The following is a 17,208-nucleotide window of genomic DNA, read 5'->3' as shown; positions in this document are numbered from 1 at the left end:
TCCAACACACTCCCTTAATGCGTCCTCAACGACAGACATCTACTTCAGTGCAGACTCCCGTCTCGTATCTATTGTAAAAGGTGCCATCAAAGTCAAGGAGCTGTCTCTAATCTTTCTCAATCAAGGAAGATCTTAAGGTCTGCTTTGCTTTACCACACATACTTTGACTGTGGATATCAATCAGACTTCTAGCAAACACACGCAGACTCCAGCCTATAGCAGACAGTGCCTTTCCTGAGACTCGTGTGGATTACTCCTCATTTCAGTCAAACAGCTCTTCCGTTGAAAGATGCACATTCTACTTTCATGCTTCACTTATAAACAGAGCTGAATAAACCACCAGTCTTTTTAAGTTTGCTGTTGCCCTTTTTGAAGATGCAGTTCAAATTTATAACCATGAAATGCACCTGTTCATATTTCCTTCTGGCACGACTGAAAAAAAAAATAATTTGGAAAACGAACACCAGTATCTGTCATGTACACTGCATACAACATCATCGGAATTAATTCTATAGCATAAAGGGGAGTGATAAAGAATTTCTCGAGATTCAATCCCGTTACATCTGGTGTATTTTAGTGTTTAAATAAGTTTTAAACATAAATGATTATGGCTACTGGCAAAAACCAGTGTAGAAATAAGTATTAGGTTTATTCCATTCTGAAAAGAGAAGAAAGAAAACACAATATTTCGGCTGTGGAGCCTTCTGCGGGTGTGAGGGTGTTGAAGAAGGCTCCACGGCCGAACGTTCTGTTTTCTTTCTTCTCTTTTCAGCATGGAATAAACCTTTACTTGTTCCTTTCCTTTGCAGCCTACGCATGCTGATGCAGTTACCCACCTGAACCACACAAAAAAACAGTATTTTTTACTATAGGAAAGATATAAATTGATTGGAATTGCTAACTTGCAGACATTAGCTACGTTGTAGCCGAATGTGATCCATTTAGAAGACACAGCCCCTTGCATGTTACTTATCGGCACACGTTGCAGGTCTGAACCTAATGTTGCTTTCATTTTTTGGTATAACCTTTTACAATTTAAAGCAGGTGTCTTCTTTAATATTTCTAGTTATAAGGTATTGATTTCTTATGTCAGAACCTCCTGCTGCCATTAACACTCTTATATTCCACAATCTGGAACGATTATTAATCATCATAATTCATTACATTTTTACCAAAAGAAAGAAAAAGAGCGCAAATACTGCATTAGCTCCTATTTATTCCAACTGAGTAAATGGGATGGTTTGTCCTGATCTGGCAGCACATGGCCATAAATCACACTCAGCTGAAAAAGAGTAAACAGTCAAAGGAAAAAAAAAACTTAAAACTCAGTTAAAACAACACAAAAGCAACAATAAGACTCCTGACAGTATGACTGTTTTTTAAATTCAGACTCACATTTCACAGCTATAGCTAGTTTGCCATATGGAGTGTCATATGTTACAAATTTAAATCTTTGTTGTGGATGTCTGCATTCCAGTTGCTCTGAGAGCAGCCTTGCACACTCACAACTGGCTTTCAAATCTTTTTTTCTCACATCAGGGCTTCAGCCTCCATCGGGATACTTTATTTTGAAACTCAAAGAAGTCTGAATGGGAACGCATTACAAGAAACTTGTTTGTTTTGCATTCCGATCCTTCCCCGCTTTCTTTTCATTTCATATCACACACCCACATGGAAATCTCTTCCATGCCGCGTGTCTTTTCTTGCCTGCTACGCGCGGTGGTCTCATAACTTCAAAGATTTCTGATACTCGATCAGATATCTTGAATGAGCCGTCATTTTAGAGGATTACAGTCTTAATTTATATGTAAAAAATGTCATCTACACACTACCCATTAGTCTCAAAGGAGATCATGAGGCGACTTAATACAACTGATCAAAACTTTGAAATGTTACTGCGAAAGGATCACTCTCCACATGTGGTTAGTTACATGTGAGGCGATGATGTGTACACACACTTCAGGGAAAAACTGAAGCTTATCAGCTTCAGTGTTTAAGAACAGCCATTGAGAAGGTTAAGGTCAAAACTAATTTAGTCAGCAAATTGACATACAGTAAAAACAGGGAAAAGACATCAGCATTTACATAGAAACCTGTATTTAATGTGATAGCTTCTGGGATCACTTGTGAAAGAGTCTGGCATGTGGTCTTTGCTATGGTGGTCTGCAGTACCTAAGTCAGACGCTTTCATTACAAGATGCCAAATGAACTCTCACCATTAGGCTTCCACATATAAAAGCCTCTAGAGATTGTAAAGGTATTTTGCTTTTCTTTTATTCCTTCCTAGTTTCAAACTGGCCCTGGTGGAGAACCATTTAGCTGATCAACTCTGAACCTAGCATTGCTGGAGATATGGCAAAAATGACAAAAAACAGGCAGATAAGATGACAGCCTGAGCCGCATGTATAAAACAATCTTCTCAGGAACTGCTGCACCGATTAAACAGAACCCTGATAGATTTCATCAACACATGAACCAGATTCGGATTTGCTCACAACTTAATTTGTTCATAAAACGCTTTGAACAATTAACTTGGTAGGTCTAATTCTCATGACAATTAAATTAAAATATGGTAAAATGTCATTCCTGTGTACAGAAAGATACCTGCCTGACTTTGTTCCCAAAGTTAAAAATAGATGAGTTATTTCAACCATTTATAAAGTATCATCTTCCTCCATCCATAGTGCAAAATAATGGGTGCTACAGGATTTCTGTGTCCAGAATCAGATCTGAGGTTCTATGAAATTTGTTCTGCACTTTCTGTAGCATTAAGGTGATTACATCTATTTAGGAAGGTTTCCTTAAGTATGAAAGTAAAAGCGCAACTAACCCGACATTTCAAATGGTGTCAATGCCTCCTAATATGTTGTACAAACTCACAACGGTCGAGTGTTTTTCCCCCAAAATCATCACGGCATGAAAAATAATCTGGGATTTGATTTCCTGGCCAAAAAATAAAGTATCCAGTTGATAAAAGTCCTGATTACAGTAATATATCAACCAAATCTTTCTCTGCAGCGTGCAGCTACAGCTTATGAAAGACAATTATGTGATGAATCTAATTTTGTTATACAAAGCTGGATTAAGAAACAGTTAAACAAGTAAATGTGTATATATTTTGATCCCATATTTTGGCCGATACTTAGTCTTCTCTGAACGTTTCATTTCCCACAAGTGAGAAACTCCACACTAGCCAGGGTGCTTATCTGTTTTTCCTCTGGAGGCCAGCAGCAAGCCAGAGATTGTGCCTCTTTAAACTAATAAGTGTGATCAAAACCTTCATTTGTTGTATTGCAAAATACAGAGGGAATACTTGATTTTTTAAAGAGTGCCTTTCTTTGACAACACTATAAACTCTCCTGCAAAAATGGACAATACAAGGTTCATTTGTGCAAGTAGTAGTCTGTGAAAGGATCCTGTGTTTTAGGTGTTATAAAAACATAAAAAAGTCTGCGACAGACCCACTATTAACCCATAAGGTTAAAAAGCACAAAAACAGAAGCACCCCATATTTTACACTTTGTAACAACAATGAGTCTTTATGTTGAGGAAAATATCCTGTTAACTACATTCTTACGGATGACAAGGGCCGGGATCTGGAATGGAAAGTCAATTTTACACAGAACGTCCAGGTGTAAAATAAACCTGTGATCAATCTGTGATTTCAGCCTTTGTTGAAAGCCACTTGAAATGGTTCACCTTTATAGGTGTACTAGGGCTTGCACTGCTCACTGTTAAAATTTCTCCCCCTCTAACTCCATTTCAGTACTCAACCAGTACTGATATAAATCACAAAAATTATCAGAAAAGCTAATTAAGATTGCTCATTACCACCTCTGCTGGATATTTCCTTTTTCCTTCATAGCACGAAGGTCAGTGCTGGTGAAAACAAATCTCTGCTACAGTGTATACAAATAAAGTGACCAAAATGCTACTGACAGATAAAGATCACAATATAAGAAATGAGGTATTAATTACAGTTTTAAGGGGTCACACCATGTTATCCTGGTATTGCATCTTGTTACTTGTATTTGAACCCTATATTCTTGAGCAGTTCAACACAAATCTCTTCAGCCTGTGCCTCACCTCTACAGTGTGTGTTTCTCTTGGAGAACTCCTGACATCAGAAGAGTGCAGCACAAATACCACAGAGTGACTATGTTCAATAAAAGGAGTGTGTGAAAGATGCTTAAGAGTGCAGTAACAACTATGATAACAAACACTGCTGAGGTTTCATAAAAGGCTGCTTGCTAATCACTGAACATTTTTTTTCTCTCTGAAAAAATAAAAAGAATTACAGTACAAACTAACTTAGGTAAACAAATACTGTTTATACTTAATTTAGCCTGCAATTAATTCTCAGTCGTGTCAAAGAAGGTGAACTGAAGTCAACCACTCTGAAGAAAGGGCCTACACATGAGGTGTGGCAGCTACTGACAGAGGAAACCTGTCTCCAAAATCAAACACATTTATCACAACTGTATATTTCACAGTCACTTCCTTCAGTAAGCCACTAGCTCAATATAAATTCGTATTCACTGATTAACTAACCAAAAGCACCTGACTGAATTACAACTGCACAGAGCTTAAGATTGTTAGGTATTTGACAGAGGTCCTAAGAAAAGATTTGCAAGGCATCTCCATAGTTTCTCAAACACCTAGAGTGCAGGCTGAGCCCTGTAGACCGGATATCACTGGTTACATCAGGCAGCCACGATGGGTAGTTGCACTGTACTAGTACCCCAGTATTCAGCAGTGCTCAGCAGTTGGGTGGACTTGAGAACTGGGCATCACTGACCTGCTATGCAAAAGGACAGCCTGTGATTTACCAGGTGTCTCTGATTATGCAGGAGCATGAAGAAATGATGTGGCTCTCTTTGAAACAATGCTAACACTCCTCTGGGCTCTGTGGTGCTAGCAGTGTGTGTAAAACAGAGAACACACAGTATTCATTCTTTCATACTGATATGAAGTACATGGGGCTTATCAAAAACTGGCAACTGAAAAGGTATAATTATAACAAAAGTTGTCAGTTTCAATTGTAGTACATATTTAGTTAGCTTCTCCTATAGGAGTGTTCCCTGACTCTACGTTCATTCAAAGAAGTTGTAAAGGTGTAAAAGGCATAGCTCAGCGACAATCTGAGTTTCATAAAGTTAAAAATAAATACCTTTCATGTTAGAAAGCTAAGAGGTACTCCTGTCCTGATATTTACAAAACCATTGTGCAGCTCTTTTCTACATCATGTCAAATAATTGTATGTTATTTAAAACAAATGTCAATACTGAATAAAATGAATGAACCAAAGTAGTTTAAAGAAAATGCAAAATTAGAATGTTTAAAATGTTTTAAATTAATATTACATGATATTACAAAGGACACTATACAGAACAAATGGATAATATAAGACATAGTACCTGGATCTGGATAAAATGAAGTTGATCAAATGTACATGGCAGAAGAGCAGCACTCATAAAGTTGCAATGGAAATATCAGCAGAGCTATGAGACATGAATTCAATATCTGGACCTGGGCTGCTAGAGGTACACTTTCCAACTCCGTTTTTTTAATGATATATTCATATTTCTAGATTTCCATGAAGAACGTAAAAAGAAACCATAACAAACAGGTACATAATAATTGAAGTGCCCACAGTTTTCTCTGTTGTGAATGCAAACAGCTGCATACTCTCACAAATGCTGCCCTCTAACTTTCTAGAGATTCAGCCACTGCCATTCCTGTGTTTAGCTCTGTGGGCTTCAGGAATGCTGGAAATCAAAATAGTGTGCTGCTTCTTTGGAGCTGCTTGTCAGAAAGTGTTATGATGAGCTGTTTGCTGTGGAGATCAAAATTTTAAATGAGAAAAGAGTAATTTTTGGGTTCCCCCGCAAGTTACAAAAATAAGGAATAACACTTGGCAAAGCGCTTTGGCAGTCACCACATGCTCACAGGGGACTGACAACAGATGTGTGACATGATCAGAAAACATTCCTTTCTCCAGCAACTAAAATATATATTGTACATTTCTTAACTGTTCCCCCAACCCACTCCTTACAGTATGCACTCAGGTGGTTAACCGCCAAAATCAAGCAACATTCCTCTGAATGCCAGCTTTCTGTTACAACTGGACACTTGGAAAAAAAAACTGTGCAGCAGTGATTTCGGTCGTTCTGTTTTTACCCCCGCATGTTTTAACGGATTTGGTCTTCATCCAAACGAGACTGTTGTTTCAAAAAAGACAGTTAGATGGACAGACAAGTTCAATCCTTCCCACAATACAGGTGAGCTCTAAAAACAGGCGACACTATCTGAGAGCAAGCAGGTTGAAGAAGAGATGATAAAATGGATAAGAGGTTATACTGGGGTCCACATAATGTCTAGCCTGCCATGCTCTGTAGCTCATAACTGGTTGACACCCATATGTTTAAAAAATTAGATACACAATGCAGAATTTATTATAGAGTCACACACTTTGCAGCCAAGGACTGGAAAAGGACAGGACATACCAATTGTTTCATTACATAATTTATCATTAGGTTTTATTTGCTTAGAATATGAAACAGCCCTTATGAATTAAGCAAAAGTAAAAAGAAGGCTGTGTTAGAAAAATAAATGAACTGGTGTTGCAACACTACAAACGGGCTACAAAACATAACACAAAATAATACAGAGTGACAATTCATCACTCCCTCATCCAAAATACACATACTGGACCACAGATGTTCTTCGGGAAAGTTTAGGTAGAGTCACAAAGTCACACTGTTCACAGTGAACCCTGGATCTCAGACCAACAAAATACACTTGATGAACTCTTGATCGCACCGATAATAAAGATTTAAGTTTTAATATAGCCAGTACAGGCTGTGTACTGTAATGCCATGGCATAAAGTCTGCAATTCTGCTGGAGGGATGTGGCTGCTCTCTTCCCCGAGAAAGCAAACCCAGCTTATGCCTGGTTGATGGAGATGGGAAATACTGTCTCAGGCATCGTTCCAGAATATCCCAGAAGTCCTTGATTGGGTTCAGACCTGGTGACTGAGAAAGCCATGACATATGGATAACATCAGTGTCAGGCTCACTGAACCATTGGGAGACCACATGAGCTCTGTGGATGGGAACATTGTCATCCTGGAAGACAACCCTCCCGGCAGGAAAGAAACGCGCTGCAGCATGGGGTGAAGAAGATCCCTCAGTTCTACTAGGGAGTTATTAACATTGACCTTGCCTTCTAAGGGAATGAGTGCACTCATGTGGCCCACAAATGGCCTCCTATCTTCTGAAACCTTTCTTATGGGCTTATGTATCTAACAATGAAGGAGCTAACCCTAATTTAGTAAAAGGAGACGTTTTTTCACATTTGTGGAACTATTTATGTTTTCCTTATGCACAACTACCAAGCAGAACTTGTCACTCTTTATTCATTGGAGACATTTTTGCTAGGGACCAACTGTTCTCTTCTTAGCAGCGGTTTAGAGGGTGGGTTCACCTGTGAAGGATTATTTAGTTTATTCCTGTTCACTCTTATAGAAATGTATGATTTCTGAAATCTGAGTGCATTAAGGTTTTAAATGTTAAGGATCTATTGGAGGAAGAAGGGATGTCTGATGTACATCTCTATAACAATGTAAACAATAAACTTCAAATAGTATTATGGTTTAATAAATATTTGTCCTTTAAGCTAAAGAGTGTTAAGTTATTATACCGCCATCTAGTTGATCATGGAAGTTTAAAGAAACCATGTGACATAGATCAGTATTACATTTTTAGCAAGGGTTTTAGATTTTAACTTTGATAAATTGCTGGTATGCAAGCTAGTGTTATGACTGACTTAATTATTTTAAACATTTAACTATTACCTGTTTTGTCAGTAATTCTTTCTTTAACATAATAACATACAGGGCACTTAAAATATTTTAAAATACAAAAAAAAAAACTTCAAAGCTATTTTTTCTATATGCACTTAATGATATGCTTTTACCAGGTAAGGAATTTGAAACAATGGGAGGGGGTGGTTATGTTCTGAGATGACTGATCAGCTTGAGAACATGGAATTCAGAAATCCTTGCACAGACTTCTCAGAAAATACTGCATCCAACTACACTGAAACGCAGCACATGTGATCACCAATCATCATATGCACTTTACAGGTAACTTCTGTAAGGGCTCAGGCAGTGTCCCTGGCTATAAGCAGCCTTTTTTCACTAGAGATGTTATAAATCATTCCAGTTCTGAGGCCAAAGCCAAATGAGATTTGTAGTACCAATGATTCAAATGACAGCGTTAATGAAGACACAAATAATTCTTAAACATTGTTTACAACTAATTGCTTTGCTACAGTATTTAATCATAGAAATCTTTGTGTAATGATGTTCATTCCAGACAAATAAGTCATACATTTTCTGTCTTTTCTTCTAACATTTACTCCTTACAAAGATTCAATATCAGACCCAACATAGTGAATGTTTTTATTAAAGAAATATCTTTCACAAGAGATATTAAATTGAATATTTACATCTTTTCTACTGATATGAAAAGTAATCCTGTCCAGGACTCTTTTTCTTTCCCAGCTGCCACAGTAAGGTGATTTTAAACAAGCAACTGCATTTAATGATATCTTTAAAAGATCTACAATGCTATACAATTTTAATTTACTCATCTGGCAAGCATCTGTCTCAATGTTTCTATAGGAACCTATAAAGCTCTAGAGTATATGTGTGGATTCCCCAGATCCAAATACTAGATTGGGTACGTTACGATGTTGGAAAAAAGATTTGCTTGCAGTCTGAGAGAACTCATCCTTCCAGTCATCTCAAGGGGGAAGTGGGAAAGGTCTCTGCTTCTGTGGCAGGGAAGACCTTTTCATTACTTTGTAGTTGGGAAGAACTCTGTGGGATGTGAGGAAATCTCTCCAAGAAAAAAAACAAGGGAAACATGGCCAAATGCCCTCAACTCCACAGGCACTCATAAAAACTCCAAACTTTCTCCTTCTTCGATTACACACCTATTTGACTTCCTGACATCTTGCTTAAAATGTCATGGGCCATACCTTTTTGTACCACAAAGAGCAGCAGCATGTTCACACTAGCAGTAAGAAAACAAAACAGAACTCACACTCCAAAGTTTGCTTTATGCTTTTTGTAACGTGTGCCACTCATTTTGGTACACTTTTTATTATTTTACAAATATATTTGGGCTGGTACTTTCATTTCTTAATTTTTAGTTCCAAGTACTTGAAAATCATGTTACCAGACCTTTCTGATAAATAAATAAGCAGCTGAAGCAAGCAGAAATTATGGGAAAGCATATTTAAAACTGAGGACACAACAGCTTAAAGGAATATCAAAGAAATGCAGCTGAAGCAGGTACCCTTTTTTCAAGAAATGGCTGGATGAAATCATGGCATCAATTATATTCTAAAAAAAAGTAATAATTTTATATTATTGTTGATGTTGACAGTGGATGAGATTGATGTTATCCATTTCTTCCATACAGAACTCGAGAAATAAAGGGTGATTTTTAAAATATTATTTTGAATATCCAAGTTTGCGCATTTGCTTTTATTTTCAAATGAATTATGACATCTTAATGCAAATTATTATGCAAAAAATTACTTCGTAATTCTTTTAAAAATAAGAATAATCCATAAATTAAAAAACTCAATTGTAATCAGGTTTCTGAAAAACACACAAATCTGAATTTATGCATTTGAATGTTATTTTGAATAACATTTATGTTTTTTTTTACATCTGTGAAATGTATTGTTTATTTAAAATGTTTATAGTTTATCAAATGTTTCAAAATAATTTAAACATTCTGTCCAGCTGAGAAATGAAAAAAGCATTTTTTTCTGCTGCTTTCCTATTACAGCTTTTAAGGAGGTTTACTGCTACAGTAAAATTAACTGTGATCTAATTCATGAATCTTGCGGATCCAAGGAGACAGACTAAACAAAGTGATAAATTATAAAACGAAAAAAGAATAATGAAGAATAAGGATAGAGTTGGCAAAGAAATACATGAGAATTCTATGAATCTTTTGTAGTCTGACCTGTTTTCATTTTGTCAGATTAATCCCCTACAAAGCATTCTTTCTTGAACTCACAAAACTGCTGTGGGGTATTCAAAAACAATGATCTGTCACAAATTTAGTTCTGAGTGGAAATTAAATAGAAGAATGGTGAAAAATGCTAAATAGGCCAAATTTAAGCAATACTACATCCTACCAAGAAGCCGCTGCACTAGGAAAAAATACATTAAATATTTTTTTCTATTATTATTCACAAAGAAAACTCCTCTACCAATAATCTAAATTTCAAGTATGAAAGTATAATTTGTAAATCTCAAACCTGGGACCAAAGATGTTTCGCTCCACTTAGCCATTATCAGAAAGACTCTGATTGCTGGTTAGGGCCCACAACAACCCAGAGACACTTGGTGCAGGACATGCACAAGCAAGTAGATTTTACAGATAGATCACACTCATGCCTAGGGTCAATTTTCACAGAAGCCAATTAACATATTAGCACGTCTTTTGGACTGCAAGAAGATATCTGGAGAAAACCCATGCAAACTCCACATAGATAGCAGCCCAGGTCAGAAACTGGCCCCAGCATTGCGAGACAGCAGTGCTAAGCAATGCGCCACTGTGCCTTCCAAAGATAGTTCATTTTTAATAAATCAATTTATTAAGTAACAGCATACGATAAAGGATGAAACGTATAACCAACATCAATTGTTATCAATTTCTTCCAGATATGACTGCATTTATCTGCAGTGGAAGCAGATAAAAATAAGAAATACTTTCGCACCATGAAATTATAATCTGTTTTTTCAATTAAGGTCACGGCATTTGTAATTGCTGGACATGCTGAAATTTATAATGCTTTCTGAAAGAAATACGTTTCTTAATTTACTAGGAGAAATGGAGAAATATGCTCTTCCTCCAGGAGCAGAACTAGGAGTTTATTTTTAGGAATAAGCTGGTCTCCAGATTTAAGGAGGCTTGAGTCTCCATGCCAGGGGCTACCTCCAGGAACATAAACAGAGCGATTTAAATCAGCCCTGTCTTCAGTGATAGGGGACCACAGAGGAGAGAAATAAAAATATTTAAAAATAACACATACTGTAGGGCTAAAACTACTTAACATACTGAAACACTTCTGAAACGCAATGATTACGATGGTTTCACTGAAACCTTTATGCAATGCTGATTAACTTGAGTATCATCTTATGACAGGCTGCAATGCGCATGAAGAAATTAAGAAAATGTCAGATCCCGGGTCCTTTCTGTTATAGCAACACTGACAGCTGCATACCACATTAACACTTTAACAGAAGAATGATTCCACGCCTATGCCAAAGGTCACTCAGTGCTTTCTGCTTCAATCTAGGATCAGTGTTACAAGCTGGCCCAATGTGTTGTTACATCTTAATCTGGTGGAGCACTTGGCACTTGAGGGGATAATGTTGCAGATCTGGCAGATCCTTTCCAGATAAAATGTGGGAACATCCCTGTGGTCTGTGGGCAGTGTCTCTGACAGGCAACGCTATGCTGTTTTCACTCCGGCAGCGAACTCACTCAAGGTATCGATCTCTGTTGGAAGGACAGTGACTTGAATGCTTTACCACATAACCAATAACATGGAATATTGAAACTTGGAAGGCACTTGTGTACAGATAATGAAACAATACAAGCAGCCAAAACAAAAATAAAATACCTGCTTAATATTTAGATTAGTTTAGGGTAACAGTGTTTTCAGTATAGATTGAGTAAGTTAACTTTTTAAAAAAATATGCAGCATGTTAATACCGGTAACAGGAAAATTATAGAGTTTAGCTACATAAACCATTTTGAAGTATTTATTTTTTACCAAAAACTTAATATTGAAATCATAGAAAAAGAAAGTAAAGATTTTGAGGACTAAGTAGCTACAGCTTATCGGTATACTTATAAATGCACGTTATGTTAACTATAGTTCTTTTGATCTAATGTGTTTCACAAAATGCTTGAATATTTAATCTGAGATTCTGATCAAATCAAAACAATTCACTTTTGTTTGTTTAGGATCCTTCACATTGATCACAATAGACCTACTTCCCTCCACACGATGTAATGAATGCTAGACAGCAAACTGTGTTTAATTTGTGTTGCAGTCTGATGCAAATCGTCTTAATGAAGAACAATCTGACTTGAATTCACTCTTTCCATTTTAGTTCCATGCTGGTTTGCTCAGTCTGCACAGAGTTTAACCAAAACGATTTATCATGTGCAAGATGAATAAGAAAGATTCCTGGACAGTATCTAAGGCAACGAATGTACAGCACACACAGTGACTTTCTTTTCTTCTAAAGATTATTATACTCTTGGATTAGAAATCAGCAAGACATTATATTTCTTCCTGCAGGTCCTTTCTGCAGAAGTGCAGCTTTCCAAGTAAAAAACTCTTGGGACAAGCCAACTGAGCTCTCTTTGTCTGAACGACACAGGTTTCTGTTATGTCTTGGAACATCGGCTCATATGTTACATCTCTGCTTTTTACTTGTTTAACTGAATGGATAATTTTCAAGACTATTAATTTTAAAAATGCATGTATTAAATTAAGTTCTGAAATATCAGTGGAAGGGTTATGAGGAAGTTTAAGTGATGAATTACTATTTTGTAGTTGGATCAAATCTTTTGATCAGTTATATACTATAAAAAATTGAGTAATTTCTGATAACTACAGTAAAAATATTTTTTGAATATCAAAGTTTAACAAGGTTGCAAATTTGCTGTTATTTTTAAATGCATTTTAAAAATTAGACTTATGAGGTTTCATTGCAGAGAACAAATAAAAATTAAGTAGTAGACTTAAAATGCTGACACTTGGAAAAAACACTTTTGCAAGAAGTCTGTAATATTTGAAACAAGAATGATCCATGAGATAAAAAAAATTATAATCAGGTTTTCTAAAAATCTACAAATACATATTTAAAACTTAAATTAGGAGGCAATTATGTAGGTATTTCGATTTTTCAAACACTGTATGTCAAACATGTAGGTATGCTATGCCTTGGCACATCAGCTTATATATTATATCCCTGCTTTTAAGTTTTGTAACTGAATGACAAATTTTCTAAACTATTAAATATTTTAATAACCACAAGTATTAAATTATGTTGTGAAACATCACTTGAAAGATTTAAAAATCAATTTTCTGTATAGTACAAGACAGACGATACCATCCATATTATATCAAGTGCAACAGGAGAATGCATGACCCCTCATACAGTAAAGAAACATATTAAACAAAGGTATTGTAATAATACCAAAAAGGAGAAAAAGGCTTACAATGAACATAAATAACCAAGAACCAAATTATTTTAAAATAAAATTCTTTTCACTACTATATTACTATCATTTTGGTGAAAATTCAGATGAATTAAATAGAACACATTTCTCAAAATGAGAGTGCCTAAAATGAACAAGGAGCGGTTTCCAGAAAGCAATCCATAATTTTGTAGCACCAAGCATAATATCTCTTGGTTGTGATCGAAGTACGCAAATGATAGGACTTGCCAAAGAAGAGGTTACAGAATAAGCTTGTGGGAACGTTACAACTAAATCCGATTGATGACCAAACTAATCAATCTAGCTTATGGGCTATTTGTTACTCCTATCCCTATGAGACCGACATCTGCAGGTCTACTTTCAGCTGTATTACACCCTCAGATTGAGAGCCTCTGCCAGATATTGTTGAGGAGGCCCCTACCCTCTCTAAACCACAGACACATCTGTTTTCTCTAACTTTCCCTTAACTGTTTTAGATTTATCTTACTTACTTAAAACATTCTGATCAATACAAATTTCTGCACTTGCTTTGGTTCTTTTACTGTAACCTTAGTTCTTTGAGCTTCTTGTAAGTAGAATAGCTTCAGAAATGCGGATATTCAAACGGTTTTAACTAATGCGTATACTGTATGGTTTGACAGCTTCGTGTGTATTTTTTTTTAACTTGATTGCATGGCTGTACTTTATGTGTCTCTATATTCTCTCCACAACCTGTTGTAACATTCCTCTTCATGAAGTGCAAACAGAAGTAATTCAATAAAAGAAAAATACATTGATGAATTTAAAAAAAAACATTGAGATTTCCCTTTTTAAACAACACTGGAAAAATTATTGTCTTTATACAAATCCCTTAAGTATTACCTTGTGTACCTGTTATCTCAGTAACAGCAATTATACAGCTTTTCTAGGTTTATATAAGTATGGCAGAGCACAGTCAGAGGCAGAGATGCAGAAACCAAGCTGGCCATACTGGCAGGAGTTATTCTAAAGAATGACTGAAACCTCACACTACACCACTGCAACTGCAGCCGAGAGGATGAATGATAACACGCTGCACATCTATCTGGTTTTGATCCTAATCTTAATGCACAGAAAACACAAATGTGATGAGATTCATATTAAATAACCTTTCTCTCTCTTTGATATAGTTTTCTCTCTTGGCCACTGCCTCTAAAACTTAAGAAAAACCACAGAACGGAACAAATCCACTGGGTCTGTTGCTGCTGCCAGAACTGAAGATAACCCCATCGTGCTGTGCCTTTTTTAATCAGACTTTACAAGGCACTAAAGCTCTGGATATGTTACTGTGTCTCCCAGGTCAGTTAATCGTTTCCATTGAAGGCATGAGGTTTTTCTTAAATATAAAGCAATTTTCTATAGTGACCGTTTCATTCTATTCTTTCTATTGCTAATGACAGAAGTATGGTACTCATCCAGAAACTGAATGGAAAAGAATCCAGTGAAGTTTCAAAGCGTTTTTGTTAGAAGGGATGAGGGGCTGGGCATTAGTATTAGGACACTGTACAATCTTACAGCCATGACCTTTAGTCTGGATGTAATGTGATCCCTCAAGCAAACAATTGTTCCAGGTCCCTGCTTCCCATTGAAACCATATAATCTCACTTACAGGTACATTTATCCAATGAAAGACATTGGATTTCTGAAGATCAGTAAGACTTCTAAATGGGTATCCTAACTACATGGATAAATAAAGCAACACTTGTCTTTGGAACATTTTTTTAAGGTGTGCCTCCAAGTTTAACAGAGTTTTTGCTGGTTCATACCAAGAAAACACACTGAATCAAAAGAAAGCAGAAGAACAACTCACTGACCTGGCAGAGCTAATAGCTGCCCATCTCCAGACCCCCGAATGCTGATTTCAACACCTGCTCTGGACTTCTGCGTGCTTTTTAAAAATAAATCACATCTCACAAATTCAAAATACAGATTATGAGCTGAGTGTTGATTTTGGAAACGGGTGTGCGGAAAAAAATAAACTGTTTTACCTGCCTGTTATTAATAAACAGGAAGTGGTGTAGGCCACAGGCAAGATCCGCACTGTCCTCTGTTCCCCACGACCTACTGGGAATGCTGACCTTTAGAGGGTGTAATAGTGTTTAAAACACTGACTTCCCCTGCTTGGCTAAGGACCGCAGACTGTGGCATAAAATTCTGAATACCTCACACAGGCTTTTTAAAACTGCTTAAGTCCTTTCACCCAAAGGGCAAAAGTCAAGAACTGGCTGATTGCTGAATCAAAATAGACATTGTGCAATGTTATTCTAACCTTCTTCTTCCCCAGCCCAAAGTCAAAGAAAAACACGGGATGAGAAACAGAAGGCATTTATCATTTGTCATCTTTCGCCCCACCTATCTTACATAAGACATTCCTGACAATGACCATAACGGCTGCATGAGTGTCAAAAAAGAGGGATTCTTTCTCTCGTCTGCAAATACAAACGCCCTGGTGTATCGGCGTATCAGCGTATCAGTTATTTATAGGATATACATTTACACCCCCAGCAAGCAGTTAGCTCCGTTGAGATCATACTTTGGAATGGATTTTTAATTAATCTCTGATACAATCACACCTGTCAAAGTCATTCACTGTCTCTTGCTGTGTTTAACTCCTAATTATCTACTGTTTATCCATTGTTGAAATCTTTCTGTCAGTACGTATGAATTTTTGACAAGTAGAGAATTTGTCGGCCCTAAGAGCTCTTGTTGTTCTAAAAATAAACTCGGTGAAGGCTTGATGTGAAAATCAAGACTAAACAGCTGCTTTATCTGAGGTGAAGTTATAAATTTAAATGTGTGGAAAAAGTAAGTTAAACACTGCCTATGATTATGATGTCCTCTTTAAGATGGTTTTCACTAAGGTACTGTAACTGCACCAAACTTAATTGACCAAATTTTTTCATTGACAGTAAGTCATCTGCTCATTAAGTAAGACAAATTTCACTGAAAAACTTTCACAAAATAAGGGTACAGTATTATTATAAAGATACACTGTTTAAAAGATACGGGAATACAGTCTTAGTAAAAAATAAAGAAATAAATATTTCTCTCTGTGGCAGGGTCTAAAACTTGAGTTTAATACCACTTTTCGGATGAGATCTGAAGATTTTTTTCCAAATGTTTTTTTTTCCCCCAACACAGACCCATTTTCAAATACATACCTGTACACTCTCACATGTGCTCTTGCTTGGTGGCTACACATCAGTTCAGCTAGGTTTTCAGAATTCAACTACAGAAACAGAAAAAGGGGTAGAGAGAAAATCCCTTTCTCCAAACAATGGGACAGTAAAATAAAACATCCCAGAGGCCGGTTTCTTTTCACAAAATCAGGAATACAATATTGAAGAGAAAAAAGGCCAGGGCTCATTAAATGATTAATTAGCCCTTTAAAAATCAAAATCCCTTCTAATGAACGGTACCTTTTCATAAGTCTCTTTAAAGGACTCTCGAGGGATGGGATTGAGTTGCCAATCGAGAGGATACAAAGCAGCTGGCAATAAACCACAGGGAAAAAAAAAGTCTCAGTGCACTTGAGGAAAGGAATGGCTCTGGCCTGCTGTGAATGTGCAATCTGGTGCTTTTGTGACAGGCTGGAATCCCTTCTATGGGTCTGATGTTTAAAGAACACTCAGCATTGGATTAGGGCACAACAGGAATTAAAGAGGTACCATCCAAGACACAAGCGCTCTAGAACGGAGGGCAGAGAGACAAGCCCTGCTCCAGCCACTAAATCAAGTGGAACATCCCATAACATGTGGCCCTTGTCCTCAGAGCATGGACCCCATGCAGGAATGGAATCTCCAACACATCCCCCAACGTCTTTCAAGTTTACTGGAGACCTAAGGATTTTTTTTTTTAATA

General features: G+C 36.7%; 1 protein-coding gene across 5 annotated transcripts in view; it reads right to left on the bottom strand.

Annotated features, from left to right (window-relative positions):
• Positions 1–17,208, bottom strand: part of LOC102683743 (BMP-binding endothelial regulator protein) — a 186,864-nt gene that overhangs the window by 56,094 nt on the left and 113,562 nt on the right. The window contains exons 1-2 of one of the 5 annotated variants that reach the window (XM_069195204.1): positions 16,767–16,823; positions 16,509–16,576 (exon numbers count right to left, since the gene is read on the bottom strand). The exons of 3 other annotated variants lie outside the window; for them this stretch is intronic. The gene's annotated coding sequence lies outside the window, so the exon portion shown is untranslated. Of the gene's footprint in view, positions 1–15,161; positions 15,236–15,335; positions 15,531–16,508; positions 16,577–16,766; positions 16,824–17,208 lie in introns of those variants that run through there. One more of the 5 variants, XM_069195205.1, reaches the window with a different exon arrangement.

Source organism: Lepisosteus oculatus, chromosome 10 (assembly GCF_040954835.1).
Source record: "Lepisosteus oculatus isolate fLepOcu1 chromosome 10, fLepOcu1.hap2, whole genome shotgun sequence".
Classification (NCBI taxonomy): domain Eukaryota; kingdom Metazoa; phylum Chordata; class Actinopteri; order Semionotiformes; family Lepisosteidae; genus Lepisosteus; species Lepisosteus oculatus.
The sequence above is the reverse complement of the archived record's forward strand: the minus strand, read 5'-3'. Positions and strand labels throughout refer to the sequence as shown.